Here is a 19,061-nt window from a genome sequence, read left to right on the forward strand (position 1 = left end):
CCTGGAATGTCAGGTCCATGAATCAAGGCAAATTGGAAGTGGTCAAATAAGAGATGGCAAGAGTGAATGTCGACATTCTAGGAATCAGCGAACTGAAATGGACTGGAATGGGTGAATTTAACTCAGATGACCATTATATCTACTACTGCGGGCAGGAATCCCTCAGAAGAAATGGAGTAGTCCTCATGGTCAACAAAAGAGTCCGAAATGCAGTATTTGGATGCAATCTCAAAAACTACAGAATGATCTCTGTTCATTTCCAAGGCAAACCATTCAATATCACAGTAATCCAAGTCTATGCCCCAACCAGTAACGCTGAAGAAGCTGAAGTTGAACGGTTCTATGAAGACCTACAAGACCTTTTAGAACTAATACCCAAAAAAGATGTCCTTTTCATAATAGGGGACTGGAATGCAAAAGTAGGAAGTCAAGACACACCTGCAGTAACAGGGAAATTTGGCCTTGGAATACGGAATGAAGCAGGGCAAAGACTAATAGAGTTTAGCCAAGAAAATGCACTGGTCATAACAAACATCCTCTCCCAACAACACAAGAGAAGACTCTATACATGGACATCACCAGATGGTCAACACCAAAATCAGACTGATTATATTCTTTGCAGCCAAAGGTGGAGAAGCTCTATACAGTCAGCAAAAACAAGACCAGGAGCTGACTGTGGCTCAGACCATGAACTCCTTATTGCCAAATTCAGACTTAAATTGAAGAAAGTAGGGAAAACCACTAGACCATTCAGGTATGACCTAAATCAAATCCCTTATGATTATACAGTGGAAGTGAGAAATAGATTTAAGGGCCTAGATCTGATAGAGTGCCTGATGAACTATAGAATGAGGTTCATGACATTGTACAGGAGACAGGGATCAAGACCAACCCCATGGAAAAGAAATGCAAAAAAGCAAAATGGCTGTCTAGGGAGGCCTTACAAATAGCTGTGAAAAGAAGAGAAGCGAAAAGCAAAGGAGAAAAGGAAAGATATAAGCATCTGAATGCAGAGTTCCAAAGAATAGCAAGGAGAGGTAAGAAAGCCTTCTTCAGCAATCAATGCAAAGAAATAGAGGAAAACAACAGAATGGGAAAGACTAGAGATTTCTTCAAGAAAATCAGAGATACCAAAGAAACATTTCATGCAAAGATGAGCTCAATAAAGGACAGAAATGGTATGGACCTAACAGAAGTGGAAGATATTAAAAAGAGATGGCAAGAATACACAGAAGAACTGTACAAAAAAGATCTTCACGACCCAGATAATCACGATGGTGTGATCACTGACCTAGAGCCAGACATCCTGGAATGTGAAGTCAAGTGGGCCTTAGAAAGCATCACTACGAACAAAGCTAGTGGAGGTGATAAAATTCCAGATGAGCTATTCCAAATCCTGAAAGATGATGCTGTGAAAGTGCTGCACTCAATATGCCAGCAAATTTGGAAAACTCAGCAGTGGCCACAGGACTGGAAAAGGCCAGTTTTCATTCCAATCCCAAAGAAAGGCAATGCCAAAGAAGGCTCAACTACCGCACAATTGCACTCATCTCACACGCTAGTAAAGTAATGCTCAAAATTCTCCAAGCCAGGCTTCAGCAATATGTGAACCGTGAACTTCCTGATGTTCAAGCTGGTTTTAGAAAAGGCAGAGGAACCAGAAATCAAATTGCCAACATCCGCTGGATCATGGAAAAAGCAAGAGAGTTCCAGAAAAGCATCTATTTCTGCTTTATTGACTATATCAAAGCCTTTGACTGTGTGGATCACAATAAACTGTGGAAAATTCTGAAAGAGATGGGAATACCAGACCACCTGATCTGCCTCTTGAGAAATTTGTATGCAGGTCAGGAAGCAACAGTTAGAACTGGACATGGAACAACAGACTGGTTCCAAATAGGAAAAGGAGTACGTCAAGGGTGTATATTGTCACCCTGCTTATTTAACTTCTATGCAGAGTACATCATGAGAAACGCTGGACTGGAAGAAACACAAGCTGGAATCAAGATTGCCAGGAGAAATATCAATAACCTCAGATATGCAGATGACACCATCCTTATGGCAGAAAGTGAAGAGGAACTAAAAAGCCTCTTGATGAAAGTGAAAGTGGAGAGTGAAAAAGTTGGCTTAAAGCTCAATATTGAGAAAACGAAGATCATGGCATCCGGTCCCATCACTTCATGGGAAATAGATGGGGAAACAGTGGAAACAGTGTCAGACTTTATTTTTCTGGGCTCCAAAATCACTACAGATGGTGACTGCAGCCATGAAATTAAAAGACACTTACTCCTTGGAAGGAAAGTTATGACCAACCTAGATAGCATATTGAAAAGCAGAGACATTACTTTGCCAACAAAGGTCTGTCTAGTCAAGGCTATGGTTTTTCCTGTGGTCATGTATGGATGTGAGAGTTGGACTGTGAAGAAGGCTGAGTGCCGAAGAATTGATGCTTTTGAACTGTGGTGTTGAAGAAGACTCTTGAGAGTCCCTTGGACTGCAAGGAGATCCAACCAGTCCATTCTAAGGGAGATCAGCCCTGGGATTTCTTTGGAAAGAATGATGCTAAAGCTGAAACTCCAGTACTTTGGCCACCTCATGGGAAGAGTTGACTCATTGGAAAAGACTCTGATGCTGGGAGGGATTTGGGGGCAGGAGGAGAAGGGGATGACAGAGGATGAGATGGCTGGATGGCATCACTGACTTGATGGATGTGAGTCTGAGTGAACTCCGGGAGTTGGTGATGAACAGGGAGGCCTGGCATGCTGCGATTCATGGGGTCACAAAGAGTCGGACACGACTGAGCGACTGATATGATCTGATCTGATCTGAGCGACTTTCACTTTCACTTTCAGCCTTCATTATAGTCCAACTCTCATATTCATACATGACTACTGGAAAAAACATAGCTTTGACTACATGAACCTTAGTCAACAAAGTAATATCTCTGCTTTTTAATATACTGTCTTTGTTTGTCATAGCTATTCTTCCAAGGAGCAAGTGTCTTTTAATTTCTGCGTTTATTATTAAGTACTAAGTGCATTTATTGTTCACAAAATGATGAAAAGATAATTATTATTTTCTAATTTTTGTATAACATATCTATGTATGTGTATAGACATAAATATATGTATAAATACATATACACATAAATATATGTTTAATAGATTATACATATTGATGGATACATATGTATATACATGTTGTTTTTGCTCTTAATATCAAATTGAAAGAAAAAATTGTTGTATTGGGGTTGGGTGTATCCTCATTCCTTCTAAGTGATGGGGACTCCACTCTTGACTTTTCTTCATCTACTCACTCCTCCCAGGGAGGAGAAGTGAACTAAACTGGTGAATTTGGAAAGGAAAGTGTAGCCTGGTCCCTTCTTCATCCTCTTTCCCTTGAAGTGAGCCCAGTGCAGAAAACACACCCTCTGTCTGGCTCTTCCAGATCTCAAGTTTTCCAGGGACAGAATCTGCCCTGCAGGAGACCATGCCCCAGCCCAGCAGTGTCTGTAACAGGTGGGTAATTCCCTGTGATTCTGGGATACAGAATGAGAAAACCCACTTGTCCCCTGATTAAGCCCCGTTCACCAGCCTTAATCATAACAAAGGTAATAGTTTGCTCTCCATCTGCTTTCTTCTTCCTTCTTTTTCTTCAGCTGGCTCAGAATTCTGGAAAGGAAAAGGGGTACCATTTACAAAGTGCTCTTAGGCTCTAGCATTGTGCCTTGTAAAACTCAATGATTCTTCCTCACTCCCTGCGCTCAAAGACTCCTTTGAGTCTTCAGAACATATCTCTTGCCTCCTGAGTTTGGTTTTCCTCTTCTGTGTGGGTATGAACCTGGATACCACCATCCCACCACTCGCCCTCCATCCTGACAAGTTAATAGGAGAGAAGAGGCAAAGTGAGTTGGAGTGAAGATTCTAAAACAATCTACACTTGGTTTTGTCACCATCTTGATGACTAACCAAAGAGAGGTATTGGATCCTGCACACTGGGGGTGGGGTGTGAGTGGGAACCCTAAATATTAAAGATACTCTTCACAAGTTTCTGAAAGGGCCTCTATCACTCTTAAGGGCAAGCAAGATGAAGCCATGCTGAAAGGACCTTAAAGAAGCCAGGGAAGAGGGTTAGTATCATTTTGCTGAGAAAGCTACCAGGTTCTTTCTGTTGTTGCTCTTGTTCTATTGTACAGATTTGAAACTTAAGTGAGAGAGGACAAGAAACTTGTCCAGATCCATATAGGGAGTAAGAAGGAAAGTCTAGATTTGGACTTACCCCTACCTCACTCCACAGCCCTTGTTCTTTCTTCCAGAATGAGTGAAAATGAGGAGGGCAGTTAGAAGTCAAGGGGCATCTATAGGGTAAGCAGGAGACAGTGGCAATGGGGTCTCAGGAGTGGGAGAGAGGCCATGGTGTCTGGGCTTAAAGACAGAGATGGATGGAGATGACTTCACCTGACCCCACTTCCTTGATCTTTTTAGAACTCTCTCCCCATCTGCCTTAAATGTGCCAAAATGTTGCTCCTGGTAATTGAGAGAGCCCAGTCAACTAGGTATGTGTGCCACACCCTGGTTGTTCCAAGGACCTGGATTTGGGTTCCATTTTCCTTCTTTAAGAGCTGCATTCTAGCTCTTCCACTTCCCTCCATGTTTCCCCGCACCCCCCTGCAACCTCGTGATCCCTCCTAGAGGAGCTGGGAGGGGGTGTGGATGGAGCCTCATGCACACGCACACCTGTGTCTTGTGTGTTGTTGAGTTGAGAAACAGCAGTGGGGGAGGCTTGGCAGGCAAGGTGGCCACGGGCAGGCCAGTGATGAGCTGGGGAGGAGAGGGGTCTTTTGTACATTCACACGGGAGACTGGATGCTGGCGAGGGATGAAAGCTTGGCTGAGCCTGAGCTGTCTGGGTGAAGTCTGGTGGAGGCAGCAGAAGATTGCTTGTCAGAACCGACTGGTTGGACTCATAACCTCCCTGCTCTGTCTACCCCACGCCGAGGCCTCTGCCTCCAAGAGAGGCACCCCATGCTCCAGTCTGCTAGCTTCCTTTCCTGGCCAAAGAGGGAGAGGAGGCCTACTTACCAAGGGCAGCTGTGAGCTCATGGGAAGAGCAGTGGGCTCAGGGAAGTTGGGATCGAGTCCTGCTGGAGATTCCATTCGAGCTTGCTTTCTTTGAGGGCAGAAGCACACACAAGCCAAAAATGGACAGATAGCGAGGAAGCCTGTGGCCCTCAGGGTCAGTTTCCCATCTCTTCAGTGAGGATTACAGCACCCACCACACCAGGCTATGAGAATGAATCAGAGATAACTTCGGCAAAAACAAACACCCTGCTTGGCACATCCTGAGCCCTAAATGACGGCTGAACAGTACAGGGTGGAGAGCTGCAGCCACACTCACTGGACTGGACTGGAATCAACTGGTCCTGTCTTTATTTTAAAGTTTGATATTTTGTTCACCGTGGATTTTTCTCATTAGTACAGATTTTAAAGTATTTCATTACAATACTATGCATCTTGATTACTGAATTTGTTTGTGAATCCCTTAAATTTTGTGCTTGAGGCGCCTGACTGGCTTGCTTTCTTATAATCAGGTCTCTTAATTCTCTGTGCCTCAGGCTCCTCTTCTGGAAAATGGGAATAATAATGTCACCTACCAGATAGACCTGTGCTGAGGGTGAAATATGTCAAAACATGTTCTTCCTCTTTATCTTCAGCAGCTCCTTGAAATGAGTAAGTACTCATACACCAGGTATGGTGCTAGTGATAAAGAATTCGCCTGCCATGCAGGTGATTCAAAGAGATGTGGGTTTGATCCCTGGGTGGAGAAGATCCCCTGGAGAAGGAAATGGCAACCTGCTCCAGTATTCTTGCTGGGCTAATCCCACGGAGAGTGGAGCCTAGCAGGCTATATAGTCCACGGGGTCACAAAGAGTTGGACAGGACTGAGCACAGCACAGCAGTGGATATTACCCATCATTCCGGGTGTTGCTGATGCTGTCGTTAGAATGTTAATCATTCTATCAGCCTGCAGAGAGACCCTATAGATGAGAAGGTCTCTGTTGAGGGGGAGGAGGATGAGCCTCATGGATATGGGTCAGATGAGGGAGCCCTGGATTCCCAGCAGGGGTGCCTGGGGGCTTCTCCAGAGATGGGGGCAAACATACAGGGGAGAGGCAGCCCCCACTAGAGCCCCTGCAGAAAATGCTGGCGGTGCAACTGCTCTCTGGAGACGCCACGAGTTGCCTCCGCAGCTATTCCTTTCGGGACTTGTTTAACATTTCAAACAAGAATAAAATAAATAACTGCAGTGTTTATGGAAACCCAAGACAGAAATGAAGACGACTAAGGAGAAAGCGAAGTGGAAGCAGGCCAGGAGGGGGTTTGGAGGATCCCCCTTTCCTTGGAGTTAGCAGTTTTGTGCTTCAATTTGTCAGCCTTTCTTACCACACCCGTGCATTTTCTCCCCTAGCAACCCCTCCACTGATACGCATAGATTCAGATGCAGACTCGTGGGCGGGGCATGCATGCCCACGCGTGCGCGCATGCACACACACACACACACACTTTGTTGGTCAATGGACAAAGTGGGTCCTTTCAGATCCCCAGGGACTTGGAGCAGCTTCCCTGTTCCCAACTCCATAGTCCCTCCATCCCTTGAGCCACCGGGCAGAGGAGAGAAGATATTTCTCATTAAACCCAGGACCATAAATTTGTCATGGTTCCATTTTTTTCTGGTTTGAGTCATCTGTCTGCAATTAACTAACTACAGGGGTAGACAGTCTAACGACCTCAAGGGCAGGAGATGATGTCGCTCCTCCATCCTCACACTCCTGGAGAAGGATCTGCTCTGTACACAGCAGAAGAAATACTGGACACAATCCTTCTCTTCAACTCACTCACGGAGATGAACCACAGCCTTAGAGATGCACAAAAAAGCTTACAATACAAGGCTGACTCGGAGACTGGGCTGCTCAGAGACCATTTCAAGGAGAGCATGGTGTTTACTGTCAAGTCTGAAAAGTGAGTAATGGGTTGATATGGTGCTTTCCTGGTGGCTCAGATGGTAAAGAATGTGCCTGCAATGCAGGAGACCTGGGTTCGATCCCTGGTTTAGGAAGATCCCCTGCCTGAAGAATTCCATGGACAGAGGACCCTGTTGGGCTACAGTTCATGGGGTTACAAAGAGTCAGACATGACTGAGCGACTAACCTTTTGGGTAGGGATAGATATATTTGAGGAAGTGCCAAGCAAATAGCTGGTTGCAGAAATGATGGAACATGCTTGTCCTATAGTTCCTTCAGTATCGTAGGAGGTAAGACCAGAGTGTTATTTAGCTGGGGATTTCCTTCAACTCCTCCAGTCTGGCTCTCCACTCTTCTTTATCCTGCTCTGTGGCCCCAAGGCTGCCTCTGGGCTATACTAATGTGCTTCTCCCTTGCCTACTGGTTCCTGATTGGGGCTAAGGGATGAGGAGGGTCCTGGGTATATCTTCCCTAGGTTCCCCCCTTGCCAGATTGCTGGGACAGCAATGCTTTCTGACAGCAAGGGCATTCATAAGCTGATCCTGTCCCTGTGCACCCAGGAATGGCAATGCTTCTCTGCTGGATGTTGTCAGAGACAGCAAGAGGCTTCATCATCCCTTGTTGATTTCCTTTAAACCTGTTCTATCTTGTAGATAATCCCTTCCTTCAACTCTGTACTGTGTTCCAGCCTACAGACTCTTTCTTCCTAACGTGATGGTGGCTGATACAGAGACTTTAGGGCCACTTGGTTGAGACTACTAAATGCTGAGACTAGAGGCAGTGCACCGGAGCCACTTCTCATGGTCCTTGCTTAGCTCTGAGTATGTAACTGGGCAGCACCCTATGGGGGCTTCCAGGGACAGGCCCTTTCCCGGTAAGATAACTGTCCTTGATTCACATTTCCTGAGTTGGGTTGCAGGTGTGAAAATCTACCAAATGGAAGATGTTAACCACTTGATGACCATGAACACACAGCCCCAGGTCTCCTGGACCCTAAGGGCTGATAAAGTTCATCCCTGTGACACCACCCTGTTTCCTCATCAGCCAATCAGTCCATTGTTCAGGATCTGATCCTGTACCCTCTGACTCCCCACTAACACCCAACCAATCTGGTTTTTAAAAATACTTTGCTGAAACCCTTGGGGGAGCTCAAGGCTAAAGAGCATGAACCACCTCATCCCCTTGCATGGCTCTGCAATAAACTTTTCTCTGCTCCAATTTCATTTTGGCCTCAGTGTGTGTTGGCCTCATGAACTTGCATTAACAGGCACAGCCATGGGTACTCACCACATGACCAAGCCTATGGAGAACTCAAAACTCCTAAAGCTGATTTTCAAATGAGACCTTTGGAGCCATCCTCCCAGGGGAATAATCTAGGCCAGAGAGACTGCCGTGGGGAGTGTGCAAGCAGGCAAGGCGGGAGACGATAAAGCAGATGGTGGTGCTCCTCCGGTGGTGAGCAGGCCAGCCCCGTGGTGGTGAGGTGGCACTCAGATGCCCAGCCCTGGTGGTATTCTGTTCTCTAACGTGGCTGCTTTGACTCAGCACTGCTGGGAGCCGCAGAGCATTCCCGTTTAGCATTTATGAACTCACAAGCTCCCGAGAAAAACACCAACAAAGGGTGCTAAGTTCCTCTAGAATGGCTTTTTAAATTATTTTTTTCTTTTTTGAAAAAAAAAAATCATGTTTCAAATAAACCCTAATTTATTGAATTCAAACATAGAGGGGCAGCCCCACCGCTCAATCCCATTTCACCATTTCAACTTGATTTGAGACAGTTTTGAGAATGAGCAAAAAATCACAGTGGGAGAAAACTCCAGCCCACGGCCACAGCTTTTCTGTCATGGCCCAAGTACTGGCTTCTCAGACCAGCCTCACCATATAGATTCACAGGTGGGGCTGGCGTACCAGAGGCTTCAGGGCTCAATGGAACGAGCCAGAGACACAGCATCTCAAGGTACAGATTCAAATCCCAGCTTTCATGTTCACTAGCTTTGAGCTTTGAGGTTCCTTCCTCAATATGTCTGAGTTTGGGTTCTCTCTTTTATAAAATGGGATGAGGGGTGGACCTCACTCACTCTTTCCTTGTGGTGGATAAATAAACAGTAGCTGAATGAGAATAGGAATGATACATATACACTATGGAATATTACTCAAATGTAAAAAGGAAAGCATTTGAGTCGGTTCTAATGAGGTGGATGAAACTAGAGCCCGTTATACAGAGTGAAGTAAGCCAGAAAGAGAAAGACGAACATCGTATATTAACACATATATAAGGAATCTAGAAAGATGATATGGACTACCTGTGTGCAGGGCAACAAAGGAGACACAGACTTAAAGAACAGACTTTTGGACTCAGTGGGAGGAGCGGGCGGGATGATTTGAGAGAATAGCATTGAAACATATACATTAACATATGTAAAATAGATAGCCACTGGGAGTTTGATGTATGATGCAGGGCACCCAAAGCCAGTGCTCTGTGACAACCTAGAGGGTTGGTGGCGGGGCTGGGGGTGGGGGTGGGGGTCAGTGCAGGGAAGGAGGTGGGAGCGGGTATACGGGATAGAGGGGATGAATGTATGCCTATGGCTGATTCATACTGATGTATGGCAAAAACCATCACAATATTGTAAAGTGATTATCCTCCAATTAAAATAAATAAAGTTTTAAAAAAGTAATAATTAAAAAAAAAGAAACTAGGAGAAATGGAGGCCAGAGAAATAAAATATTTCCATGTTGAATCAAATCTTTCTTCACTGTAGTAGGAGATCTCCCTGAGGGATGATGGTAATGCTCTGTTTATTTTTAATCTATAGTAATATATACCATATTTAATATGGATCACATGGCAATTTCATTAGAAAAACCTAGTTATTTTATGCAAAAATAAGTTCATAGCACACAGCCTCTCTCTCCTTGCCAGACCACCTGCCATGCCTAGAATGAAGATAGGCAGTATTCTTACCAGCCATTGGCATTTTGACCTGGCCATCTCCTTCCTGGAATCCCACTGCTGTCCAGGTGTCTGAGTCTTTGCAGTAAAATCAATTAAACAAACATGTGTACTGAGTCTGGGCCAGAATCTTCATGTGGTACTCCCATCATTTTTCAATAGCTCTTTTCTTTTCTTTTCTACTCCCAATACCTCTTAAAGTAGATGCCATTGCCCTTCTTTTAGAGATCAAAAAAATTAATATATGTCAGATAATAAATGACCTAGCCTCCAATCCCCAAGTGAGATGAGTTCCAGGTTTTTCTCACTATATCACCAGAGTTTCCATAACTGATCATAAGACAGATAGTTTCTCCAGTCTAGTCCATTGAACTCATAGCTCACTCCTCCCCCTACAAGTGAAAAAAATTCAGTGTAGTAGACTGCAAGTTCTTTACATAAAAACAAAACAAAAAACAGCTCCATTCTTGTAGCTGCCTTTGTGATGCTCAGTCATGTAGGACTTTTTGTGACCCCATGGACTGTAGCCTGCCAGGCTCTTCCACCCATGGGATTTTATAGGCAAGATTACTGGAGTGGGGTGCTATTTCATCCTCCAGGGGATCTTCCTGACTCAGGGATCGAACTGGCATCTCCTGCATCTCCCACATGGCAGGCAGATTCTATACCACTGAGCCACTTGGGAAGCCCCATTCTTCTAGCTAGAAACTGGATAAAAGTTAGGTTATATAGTAATAGGTAACTCATCTTTATTTAGTGTTTACTATGTATCAGACATTTGTTTCAAGCACATTTTATGTGGATTATCTCATTTAATCCTCAGTCTAGCTCTATGAAATAGTATTATTACCCCCATTTTAAAGATGAAAAAAACTGAGGCTTAGAATGGTTATGGAATTTACCCATTTCCTACTGCTAGTAGGGTGCTAGCATTTGAGTCCTGGCATTTGCCCTGACACTGTATTGTCAACCACTCCACTATGTGCTATAAGGTGGAGATGATTTCATGTGGGCTTACTCAACTGTGCTTTTGTTAAGAGTCCTATGAAATCCATGGTCTGTATCCGACATAATCATCCATCAGTTCACCCAAATCACAGCAATAAAGTTAGAGCTCCTACTTACTACATGCCTGTTCAGTAGCACACACCAGGACCAGAAAGCATTTTGTTTCTCTTCATGACAAGCTTATAAGGAGTCTTAGCCCCCATTTCCCAGATTCTCTGTTCGAAGTCAAATGGTAAGGAAATGGTGAAGCAGAAATTCCAACTCAGTAAAGCAATTATCCTTCAATTAAAAAATAAATTAATTTAAAAAATTAAAAAAGAAATCCCAACCCAAATTTGTTTTTTTCTGAAAATCTACATGGTTGATTTGCATCTTAAAGAATATATTTTTTCTGTGTTCTTTAGTTTCCAAGTGATTGGTTGTTAAAAACAAACAACAATTTTGAGTGTAAAATAAATTCAATTAACTAATGAATAAGGGCACTGCCCCTTTCATACATTTATGAGACACCCCAATATTAAGTCAATCAGTAGCTTTCTTTCTGTGACCTCTCCCTTCCAAATATTCTTTGTTATCTGAATGTCTGCCTTAGTTACATAAAGACTTGGCCCTGTCCTGTGTGTCTCTCAGAATGGAGCCTCTTCTCTGGATCAGATCCTGGGAGGTCCTTGGTGAGTATCTGTGGATGATGCTGATACGGGGATATAACTATAGAAGGAAGTCCTTGCAGTCCCAAAGGTAAGACCCACAGATCAGAGCTCTTTGCATAAGTCAGTCATCCTTTCCCAAAGTTATGCATTTTTTCCCCTCAAAGCAATGATTCTAGGCACAGTCCTCAAAGCAAATAGTTCTGTTATAGTAGAGGTATATACAGCCAATTTTCCTATCTGTTTGTCAAGCACATTAAAAAACTTTGGCTGCCAATGAAGGGCCTTCCGTGGAGCTCAGAACTCCAAGTCTCTGTTCCAGGCTTCTGGGATCAGGCTCCTATGTGATGTCAATACCCTGAGGCTCCCCAGCTAACTCCCAAATGTGGGCAGTTGGAAGAACTGAGCTCCAGTGGGCACTAGTTCACAGTTGGAAAACTCATTTTATTCCCAAGGGTTCTTTGGAAGCCTGGATCAGTATGGATGTCAGGTCCCTCTTAAGCCTGAGATAGAACTGAAAAGAGATGAGTGGACAATGATGGAGGTGGAGAAAGTGACAGCCTTTAGGAAGGGGTGGAAAGGAAGCCAAAAGTTTATGTAAATCTGCTTCCGTGGCTATGGGATTCCACTTAGTCTATTTATTTATTCAACTTTTTGTCCCCATCATGACTGGGTGGGAATAAAAACTATTTAGACACTAAAATAAAAATTGAACACAGTTCATATTTCAAATCTCAAATTTTTTATGAAGTATCAGGCAGCCTCTTCATCATTCTCTACCTCATTTTTTCCCCTATCCCTTTTATCCTCCCTTCCTCTTTCTCTCCCTCTTATTTTCTCTTCACTCTTCTTGGTTCTTTTCCCTATCTTTCCTTTTCAATAAGTAAATAATTTAGAACCATCATACTTACTAAAGTTGCCATTGCCCATCTATTAGCTACTAGAGATGCTCCGAAGATGGTGGGAAGGTTAGGTAGGAAAGATCTAGATGATACTGGTTTCTTTCAAAGGAACATATTCATGGTAGACAGGCATGCTCTGGACACATTGCCTGTCTGTACAACTAGCCTTGATTGTGCATGGTCTTTGGAGGCTATGATGTCATGTTTCCTGGCAACATCTATCCTCTTTCCCGTCTTCCGGATAGGAAACCAGTGCTTACTCCAAGTTGGGCTGAACTTTGTTCTTTGTAACATAAGTATCTCCCTCTGTCTGAGCTGAAAGAAGGCTAGGTTCTTGCCTGAGAGTTGTGGCAATTGGAAATTAATGTGAGAACATGCACCTTCAGGAGCATTGGGAAGGCTCCATAATTCCTGAAAGCATTATTTTTGGAAGATTTCTGTGTGCCTTCTGTACTCTACTACATCCTCTCCCAGTCCCTTGACTTTTGAGTTGATATCAAACTTGGCTGGCGAGTTTGCTGGCAACTTTGTCAGATACTAATTGAACCTTTCTCTGAACTTCTGACAGTGAGCATATACGTGGGTGACCAACCCAACCCCCAACCTGACCCAGCTGAACCCAATCAGATGTTTGCTCTTTGAAAGAATCTTGAGGAACGTGTCAGGAATTTTTAATGAATCCTCTTTATTCTTCTCTCTCCCCACTTCCTGCAAGCGTTTATTACTAAGTTAAGTTTCAGGAACAGTTTCTATCAGGCCTAATGCCCTATGCTCAATAACCGTCTGGGCTGGTCTTGGGTTGTTACTATCCTATCTTGAAGTATAGAACCCTGGTGAGTCTTTCCTTAACTTCAACTTGGTTTTGTTTTAGCCCCAGTATTCAGAAGGACTCACTTGCAGAGACTTTCCCTAGTGGCTCAGATGATAAAGAATCTGCCTGCAGTGCAAGAGACCCAGGTTCAATCTCTGGGTGGGGAAGATCCCCTGGGGAAGGGCATGACTACCCACTCCAGTATTCTTGCCTGGAAAATCCCATGGACAGAGGATCCTGGGGGCCTACAGTCCATCAGGTGGCAAAGAGTCGGACATGACTAAGTGACTAACATTTTCACCTTCTTCATTTCTTTTAGCTCTAAAATTCAGCAATTCTGAAATAATGAAAGATGACTAAGTGAACATACCGGTCTCTCTGAATCTCTGCCTTGAGAATCTCAGTTGCAGCTCTTGAAATCCTTATTCAGCTTAGTATTTAACCGAGTCTCCTGTAAAGCCATGTCATGCTTAGGGCTTTAATTTTGTGGTCTGCATCTCAGTAGAAAAGTGTGAGAAATAACTTCTTCCACTTACTTTATCCCCTTAATCATATTGTTGGCAGTGTCATCAACTCCTTTCTAAGCAACTAGGGTTCACAACAGAATGATTCCTCTTCAGTGCCAATCTAAACAAGTGTCATCAACCCTCATCCTGCTGCTGCTGCTGCTAAGTCGCTTCAGTCGTGTCCGACTCTGTGCAACCCCATAGACAGCAGCCCACCAGGCTTCCCCGTCCCTGGGATTCTCCTGGCAAGAATACTGGAGTGGGTTGCCATTTCCTTCTCCAATGCATGAAAGTGAAAAGTGAAAGTGAAGTCGCTCAGTCGTGTCCGACTCCTAGCAGCCCCATGGACTGAAGCCTACAAGGCTCCTCTGTCCATGGGATTTTCCAGGCAGGAGTACTGGAGTGGGGTGCCATTGCCTTCTCTGAACCCTCATCCTAGGAAGTATTAAAGACAGAAGAGTCCCTTTGTGATTCTGAGTGGCTTTGTGACTTTCTTGGGGCAAGTGTTGGTCTCAGGCTTGTGTTTCCTCGTCATCCAAACTGTGGGTGGCCCATGTTCCACCACAACCATGGTTGTGATCTCAGAAGATTCACTCAACTTTCATCATAAAGCAATAATCAGGCCCAGTTGTATGATTCACAAAGGGTCCCCACAGTTGTCATTACATCTGATCCTCTAAGCAACCGTGTGAACTCCGAGGCAATGGATTTTGATATCAGACAACCAGGAATTGATGCCTCAGTGTGTGAAGCCAAGTCCTGCACCATATGACCTCTTCTTGATACTAGAGTGAATAAAACAGAACTAGTCAAGTGTGTCTTCTGCACAAAGTCATCTGTTAAAAGCATGGACAAGACTCTTGGGTTATCTGCTGTGCCTCATTTTCACTTTGCAGATAACTGAATGCTGAGAACACCGTCTTTATAAACCGAGGAACGTTGTACAGGGTGAGGGAAGAGCAGGGCTCTGAAGCTGGACAGAGTTGCTGATCCTCTCGCTGCCTTTGCTGCTCTTGTTGTTCAGTTGCTCAGTCGTGTCCAGCTCTTTGTGACCCCATGGAGTGCCGCACACCAGGCTTCCCTGTCCTTCACTGTCTCCCTGGAGTTGGCTCAAACTTATGCCCATTAAGTCGGTGATGCCATCCAACCATCTCTACCTTGAGCAAAAGTGTATTTTATGGATACTGTGTTAAGTGTTGACTATGTGCTCGGAGCTACACTAATGCTTTATACTATACCATGTAGCGAGCCTCTGAAGCCACGGGGTATTTGCACAACCTGTTCCCTGTGCATATATACCTTGTAACTGGAAAACCCTCCGCATATATACCTTGTAACTCTGTCCCCTTCACGCCACATCTCTAGGAATGTCACACATTCAAAAAGTACTTCCCTGGCCACTCTAAATGGCTCATACCCTTCTACGATCACTCTTTCTCCCTCTTCCATGGCCTCATTTTTCTTTATAGTGCTCAACATCATTATAGTCTGTATTTGTTCATCTGTGTAATATTTCTCCTCCCACCAGAATATGAACTCCCTGAGAGCAAAGACATCCTCCCAACCCAACACCACTCCCACCCACTGTATTTCCAGCCCCTCAAACAGTGCCTGGCACATCCCATTTTATGAGGAACCTGAGGTTCTGAAGGAGTGAATCATTTGCCTCAGGTGACAAAACAAGCAGGAGGTGGAAGAGAGCCATGAATTAGGGAGTCGGACTCAGGAGTCCTGGACTCAGATCCAGCTTCACCGCTGAGTCTCAACCTCTTTAAGTAAATTATAAAGTGCTTGGGCTGCATGGTCCATCCACTGTCCTGTCAGGGCCTTCCAGACCAAAGTTAAAGGACCCAGCTCTCTCAGCCATCCTCCTAATGGTGACCTTGCTGCCCCTACCCTGCCCCCAGGGAAAGGCAACTCTGTTTCAGCTTACATTCCCTTCTCTGTCTGGCTCATCCGCATCATCTCCCTTCCCACGGCACTGTTTATGCACACGGACCTGTGTTGATGCATATCACAGACCCCTTAGTCATTGTTTAGCCATTACACTTTGCGGGGGTAATTTTCCATTCCCCTGTTTATATTCTATCTGTGCTTCTCTCCTCCGCCTCCATTTTTAAGGGCAGAGAAAGACATGTTCAGTAATACAAGCAATAATAGTTATAATTAAGATGGAAGCACTTTGCCAAAAGGAGGATTTAGTTGTGATTTGTTGAATTCCATCCTGAGTGGATTATTTAAGAGTGAATTTAGGGCTCTTTTATGAGCCTTTCTGAACAAAGCAGTCTTCTGACGCTTCTATCTCCAAGGGCTTTGTGCCAGCCTTGGGGGGGTGGGGAGTGAGCACAGGAGGGCACATGTTTAGCAAGGCCTGGCTGCTGAAAAAGCTTAAAAGGAGCCTTCCGGGGACATCCAAAAAGATCTTGCAGTGTTTCTTTTCTGACCCCATATCTTCTCCTGTGCTTGGTCATTGCTTTCAGTAGAGAATGGGGCTAAATACTCCATGCCTCCATATGAGAACACATTTCTAGCTCAGCTGCAGTCTGAGTGCTCCCTGATGTGGATCTGGAGTAATTTTCCATGCTCTGCTTGAACTCATTACTTTTCCCACATCCTAGGATGGGGCACACAAACCAGACAGGGTGACAGCCCTAGCAATTAAGGGAAAGGTGTCCTAGATAACAGCCTGGTAGAGCTGGGCTTTGCGGGTGGCTCTTTGGTAACGACTTTGCCTGCGATGCAAGAGACACAAGAGACATGGGTTGATCCCTGGGTCGGGAAGATCCTCTGAAGGAGGAAGTGGCCACCCACTTCACTATTCTTGCCTGGGAAATCCCATGGACAGAGGAGCCTGGTGGACTACAGTCATTTGAGTATGAACCTGAGCTTTACTCCTAAGGCATCTTTTCTTGCAATCCCACTCTCCAGCCATCTGGAGTCCATATCAAGCTTGTTCAGTGGTTGTATGGGGATGTTAACAGTGGAGACATGGTAGAGCGAGAAACTGGAGGGGTATTTGTGGATGCAAAACCTGTTCAATTTCAGCTGCATAGCTCCTGGTCCTCCTTGGTGCCTCAAGGGGCTGACCGTTTTCAGATTTCATTTCCAGGCTCCCAGAATCACGTGACTTCCAGCTGAGTTCAGCCAGTAGAAGGCCCTGGATGCAGTTGGGAGGGAGGCAGGAAACGTGCCTTGTTGTTTCTTCCTCACCTTCTGCATCTTGAGGTTTCACCAGTAGCAGCTGCCTGTCTTCCTGGACTCCAGATTCTACTAGACAAGTATTCTGTGGTTCCAGCTTCTGTCTGGTGACCCCAGCCCTTGGGTTCTGATGGTCCTATCTCCTCCTTTGTCTGTGCCGCCCACAAGAGGCAGCTGCATCTTGCTGTTATTACCTTCTGATCTGCCTCATTATCCCTTGTCTGACTGTTAGCTCTTCTTCCATGTCCTGGCTAACTAATTCCTGGTCCCAAAATCCCTGTTTTAGATACTCAGGTATGACTTTCATTACTTTTGGTTGAACACTGATGGATACAGTGAGGTCTAAATTTAGGAATGAAGCTAGGTGAGCACTTTCTTTGTGTCAATTTTTGTTTCCCCTTATCCACAGAAGACATGAATGATAAATATGAACTCATCACTATAAGGTTACACAGTTGTGAAAAGGTCTATGCTTTTATTTTATTTTTTCTCCCAACAGAGTTTGATGAAGCAAAATACCAGAGGTTGAAGTAAAGGCCGTTTAATAATAAAGAAGCCTAGGGAAAAAAAAAAGGAAAAGAAAAGATGGCTCGGTCTCCTATTTTCTCCTCTTTCTTTTGAAATCAGTCTTTTTCACTCTGTGTTTTGAATATGGTTCAAACTTTCTCTTCTATCTCCAGCCCTTGATTTGAAAAGAGAGGGAGAGGGAGAGAGAAGTCAGCCCAGCAGGCAGCAAACCTAATGTGCAATCATTATGTGTGAACACTGTGTGCTTGGGTGAGCTGGAATTATTCATCTGAGAAGACGTGAACCCGACTTCACTTATTTGGGCTTTGGGATCTGACCTCATTGGAAGCTGAAATTCAAGGGAAAAAAAGAAGGGCAACGGGGGTGGGGTGGGGGGGCCAAGGAGAGGGAAGCAGGAGATGAAGCACATTCTCCCTTGGCGATGGGAAGTCGTTCCTTTGTCAGGAAAGCTGTTCACTTTTGAGGGCCAGACACTTTCTTCATACTCAGGTGTGAAGCTGGCTTCGGAAGTGAGTTTAGCTTGCCTGTGTGCTTTTACGAATGTGTTGGCTGCTCAGCAAATTCAGTATGGAAACCTTTTAGGTAAGCAGAAGAGAAAATTATATTTTAGGAAGTTCACTTAATAGAAGGTCAGAGTACAGAATCAAGAATGAAAAAAGGAGATTCTATGTTCTGGGCTTTCAAAGGGTGTGTGTGTGTGTGTGTGTGTGTGTGCGCGCGCGCGTGCGTGCATGCGTGTAACACACACTAATTCAGACCAGCTGGGGTGATCTCACAGGGACCCCATGAGCCAGAGCTGTCGTTTCTCCATGGAGAGCACATCTCCCCTGGAAGTGTGTACTCAGGTGCCGTTGAAGGGTCTGAGGTCATGGCTGTGGCCCTGGCCAAGATCCTCCCAGGCTGCGGCCTCTGCTTCCTCTAGAGACTGTTGGTTAAGAGCCATCCTTCAGAGGTCAGAGCCAGACCACGAATGCAATGTGCATGAGGACAGCATGAATTAACCTTGGAGGCCAGGGGGCCTTGTTAATCCAGACATTGTCTTTCTTCTTGGAGAAGCTGGATGTCTCTTTCCTCTCTTCCCTCTCTTTCTTCTTCCCTGGCCTTTGAGACCTTGAGCAGTAAATTTCTCTGGGGTGAATTAAGAGGAACTTCTTCAAAGAGGCAGGGATGAGACAAACCTTTCCTTGGACCATGCCTCCATTCTGCTTTTCCAGAGCTCTGGTGGGCCCTGGATTCATCCAGAATCCAGGGCATTGTGCTTTCTAAAAAGGCCAAGAAGACCCACTTATGTTGGAACTAAGGACAGGAAGATAAAGTAAAGGAAGAGAGATTTCTTAAGGGGATACATTACAGGCTCTTACACTAGGAGAGGACTAGAAAGGTCGCTTGGGTCACTACATTTATTCAAGCAGTAAAAACTTCTTGAGATTACCAAGGGGCTCTGTACCCTGAAAGAATTTCTCTTGGCTTCTTCTGTCTACTATTATA

Source organism: Bos indicus, chromosome 2 (assembly GCF_029378745.1).
Source record: "Bos indicus isolate NIAB-ARS_2022 breed Sahiwal x Tharparkar chromosome 2, NIAB-ARS_B.indTharparkar_mat_pri_1.0, whole genome shotgun sequence".
Taxonomy (NCBI): Eukaryota; Metazoa; Chordata; class Mammalia; order Artiodactyla; family Bovidae; genus Bos; species Bos indicus.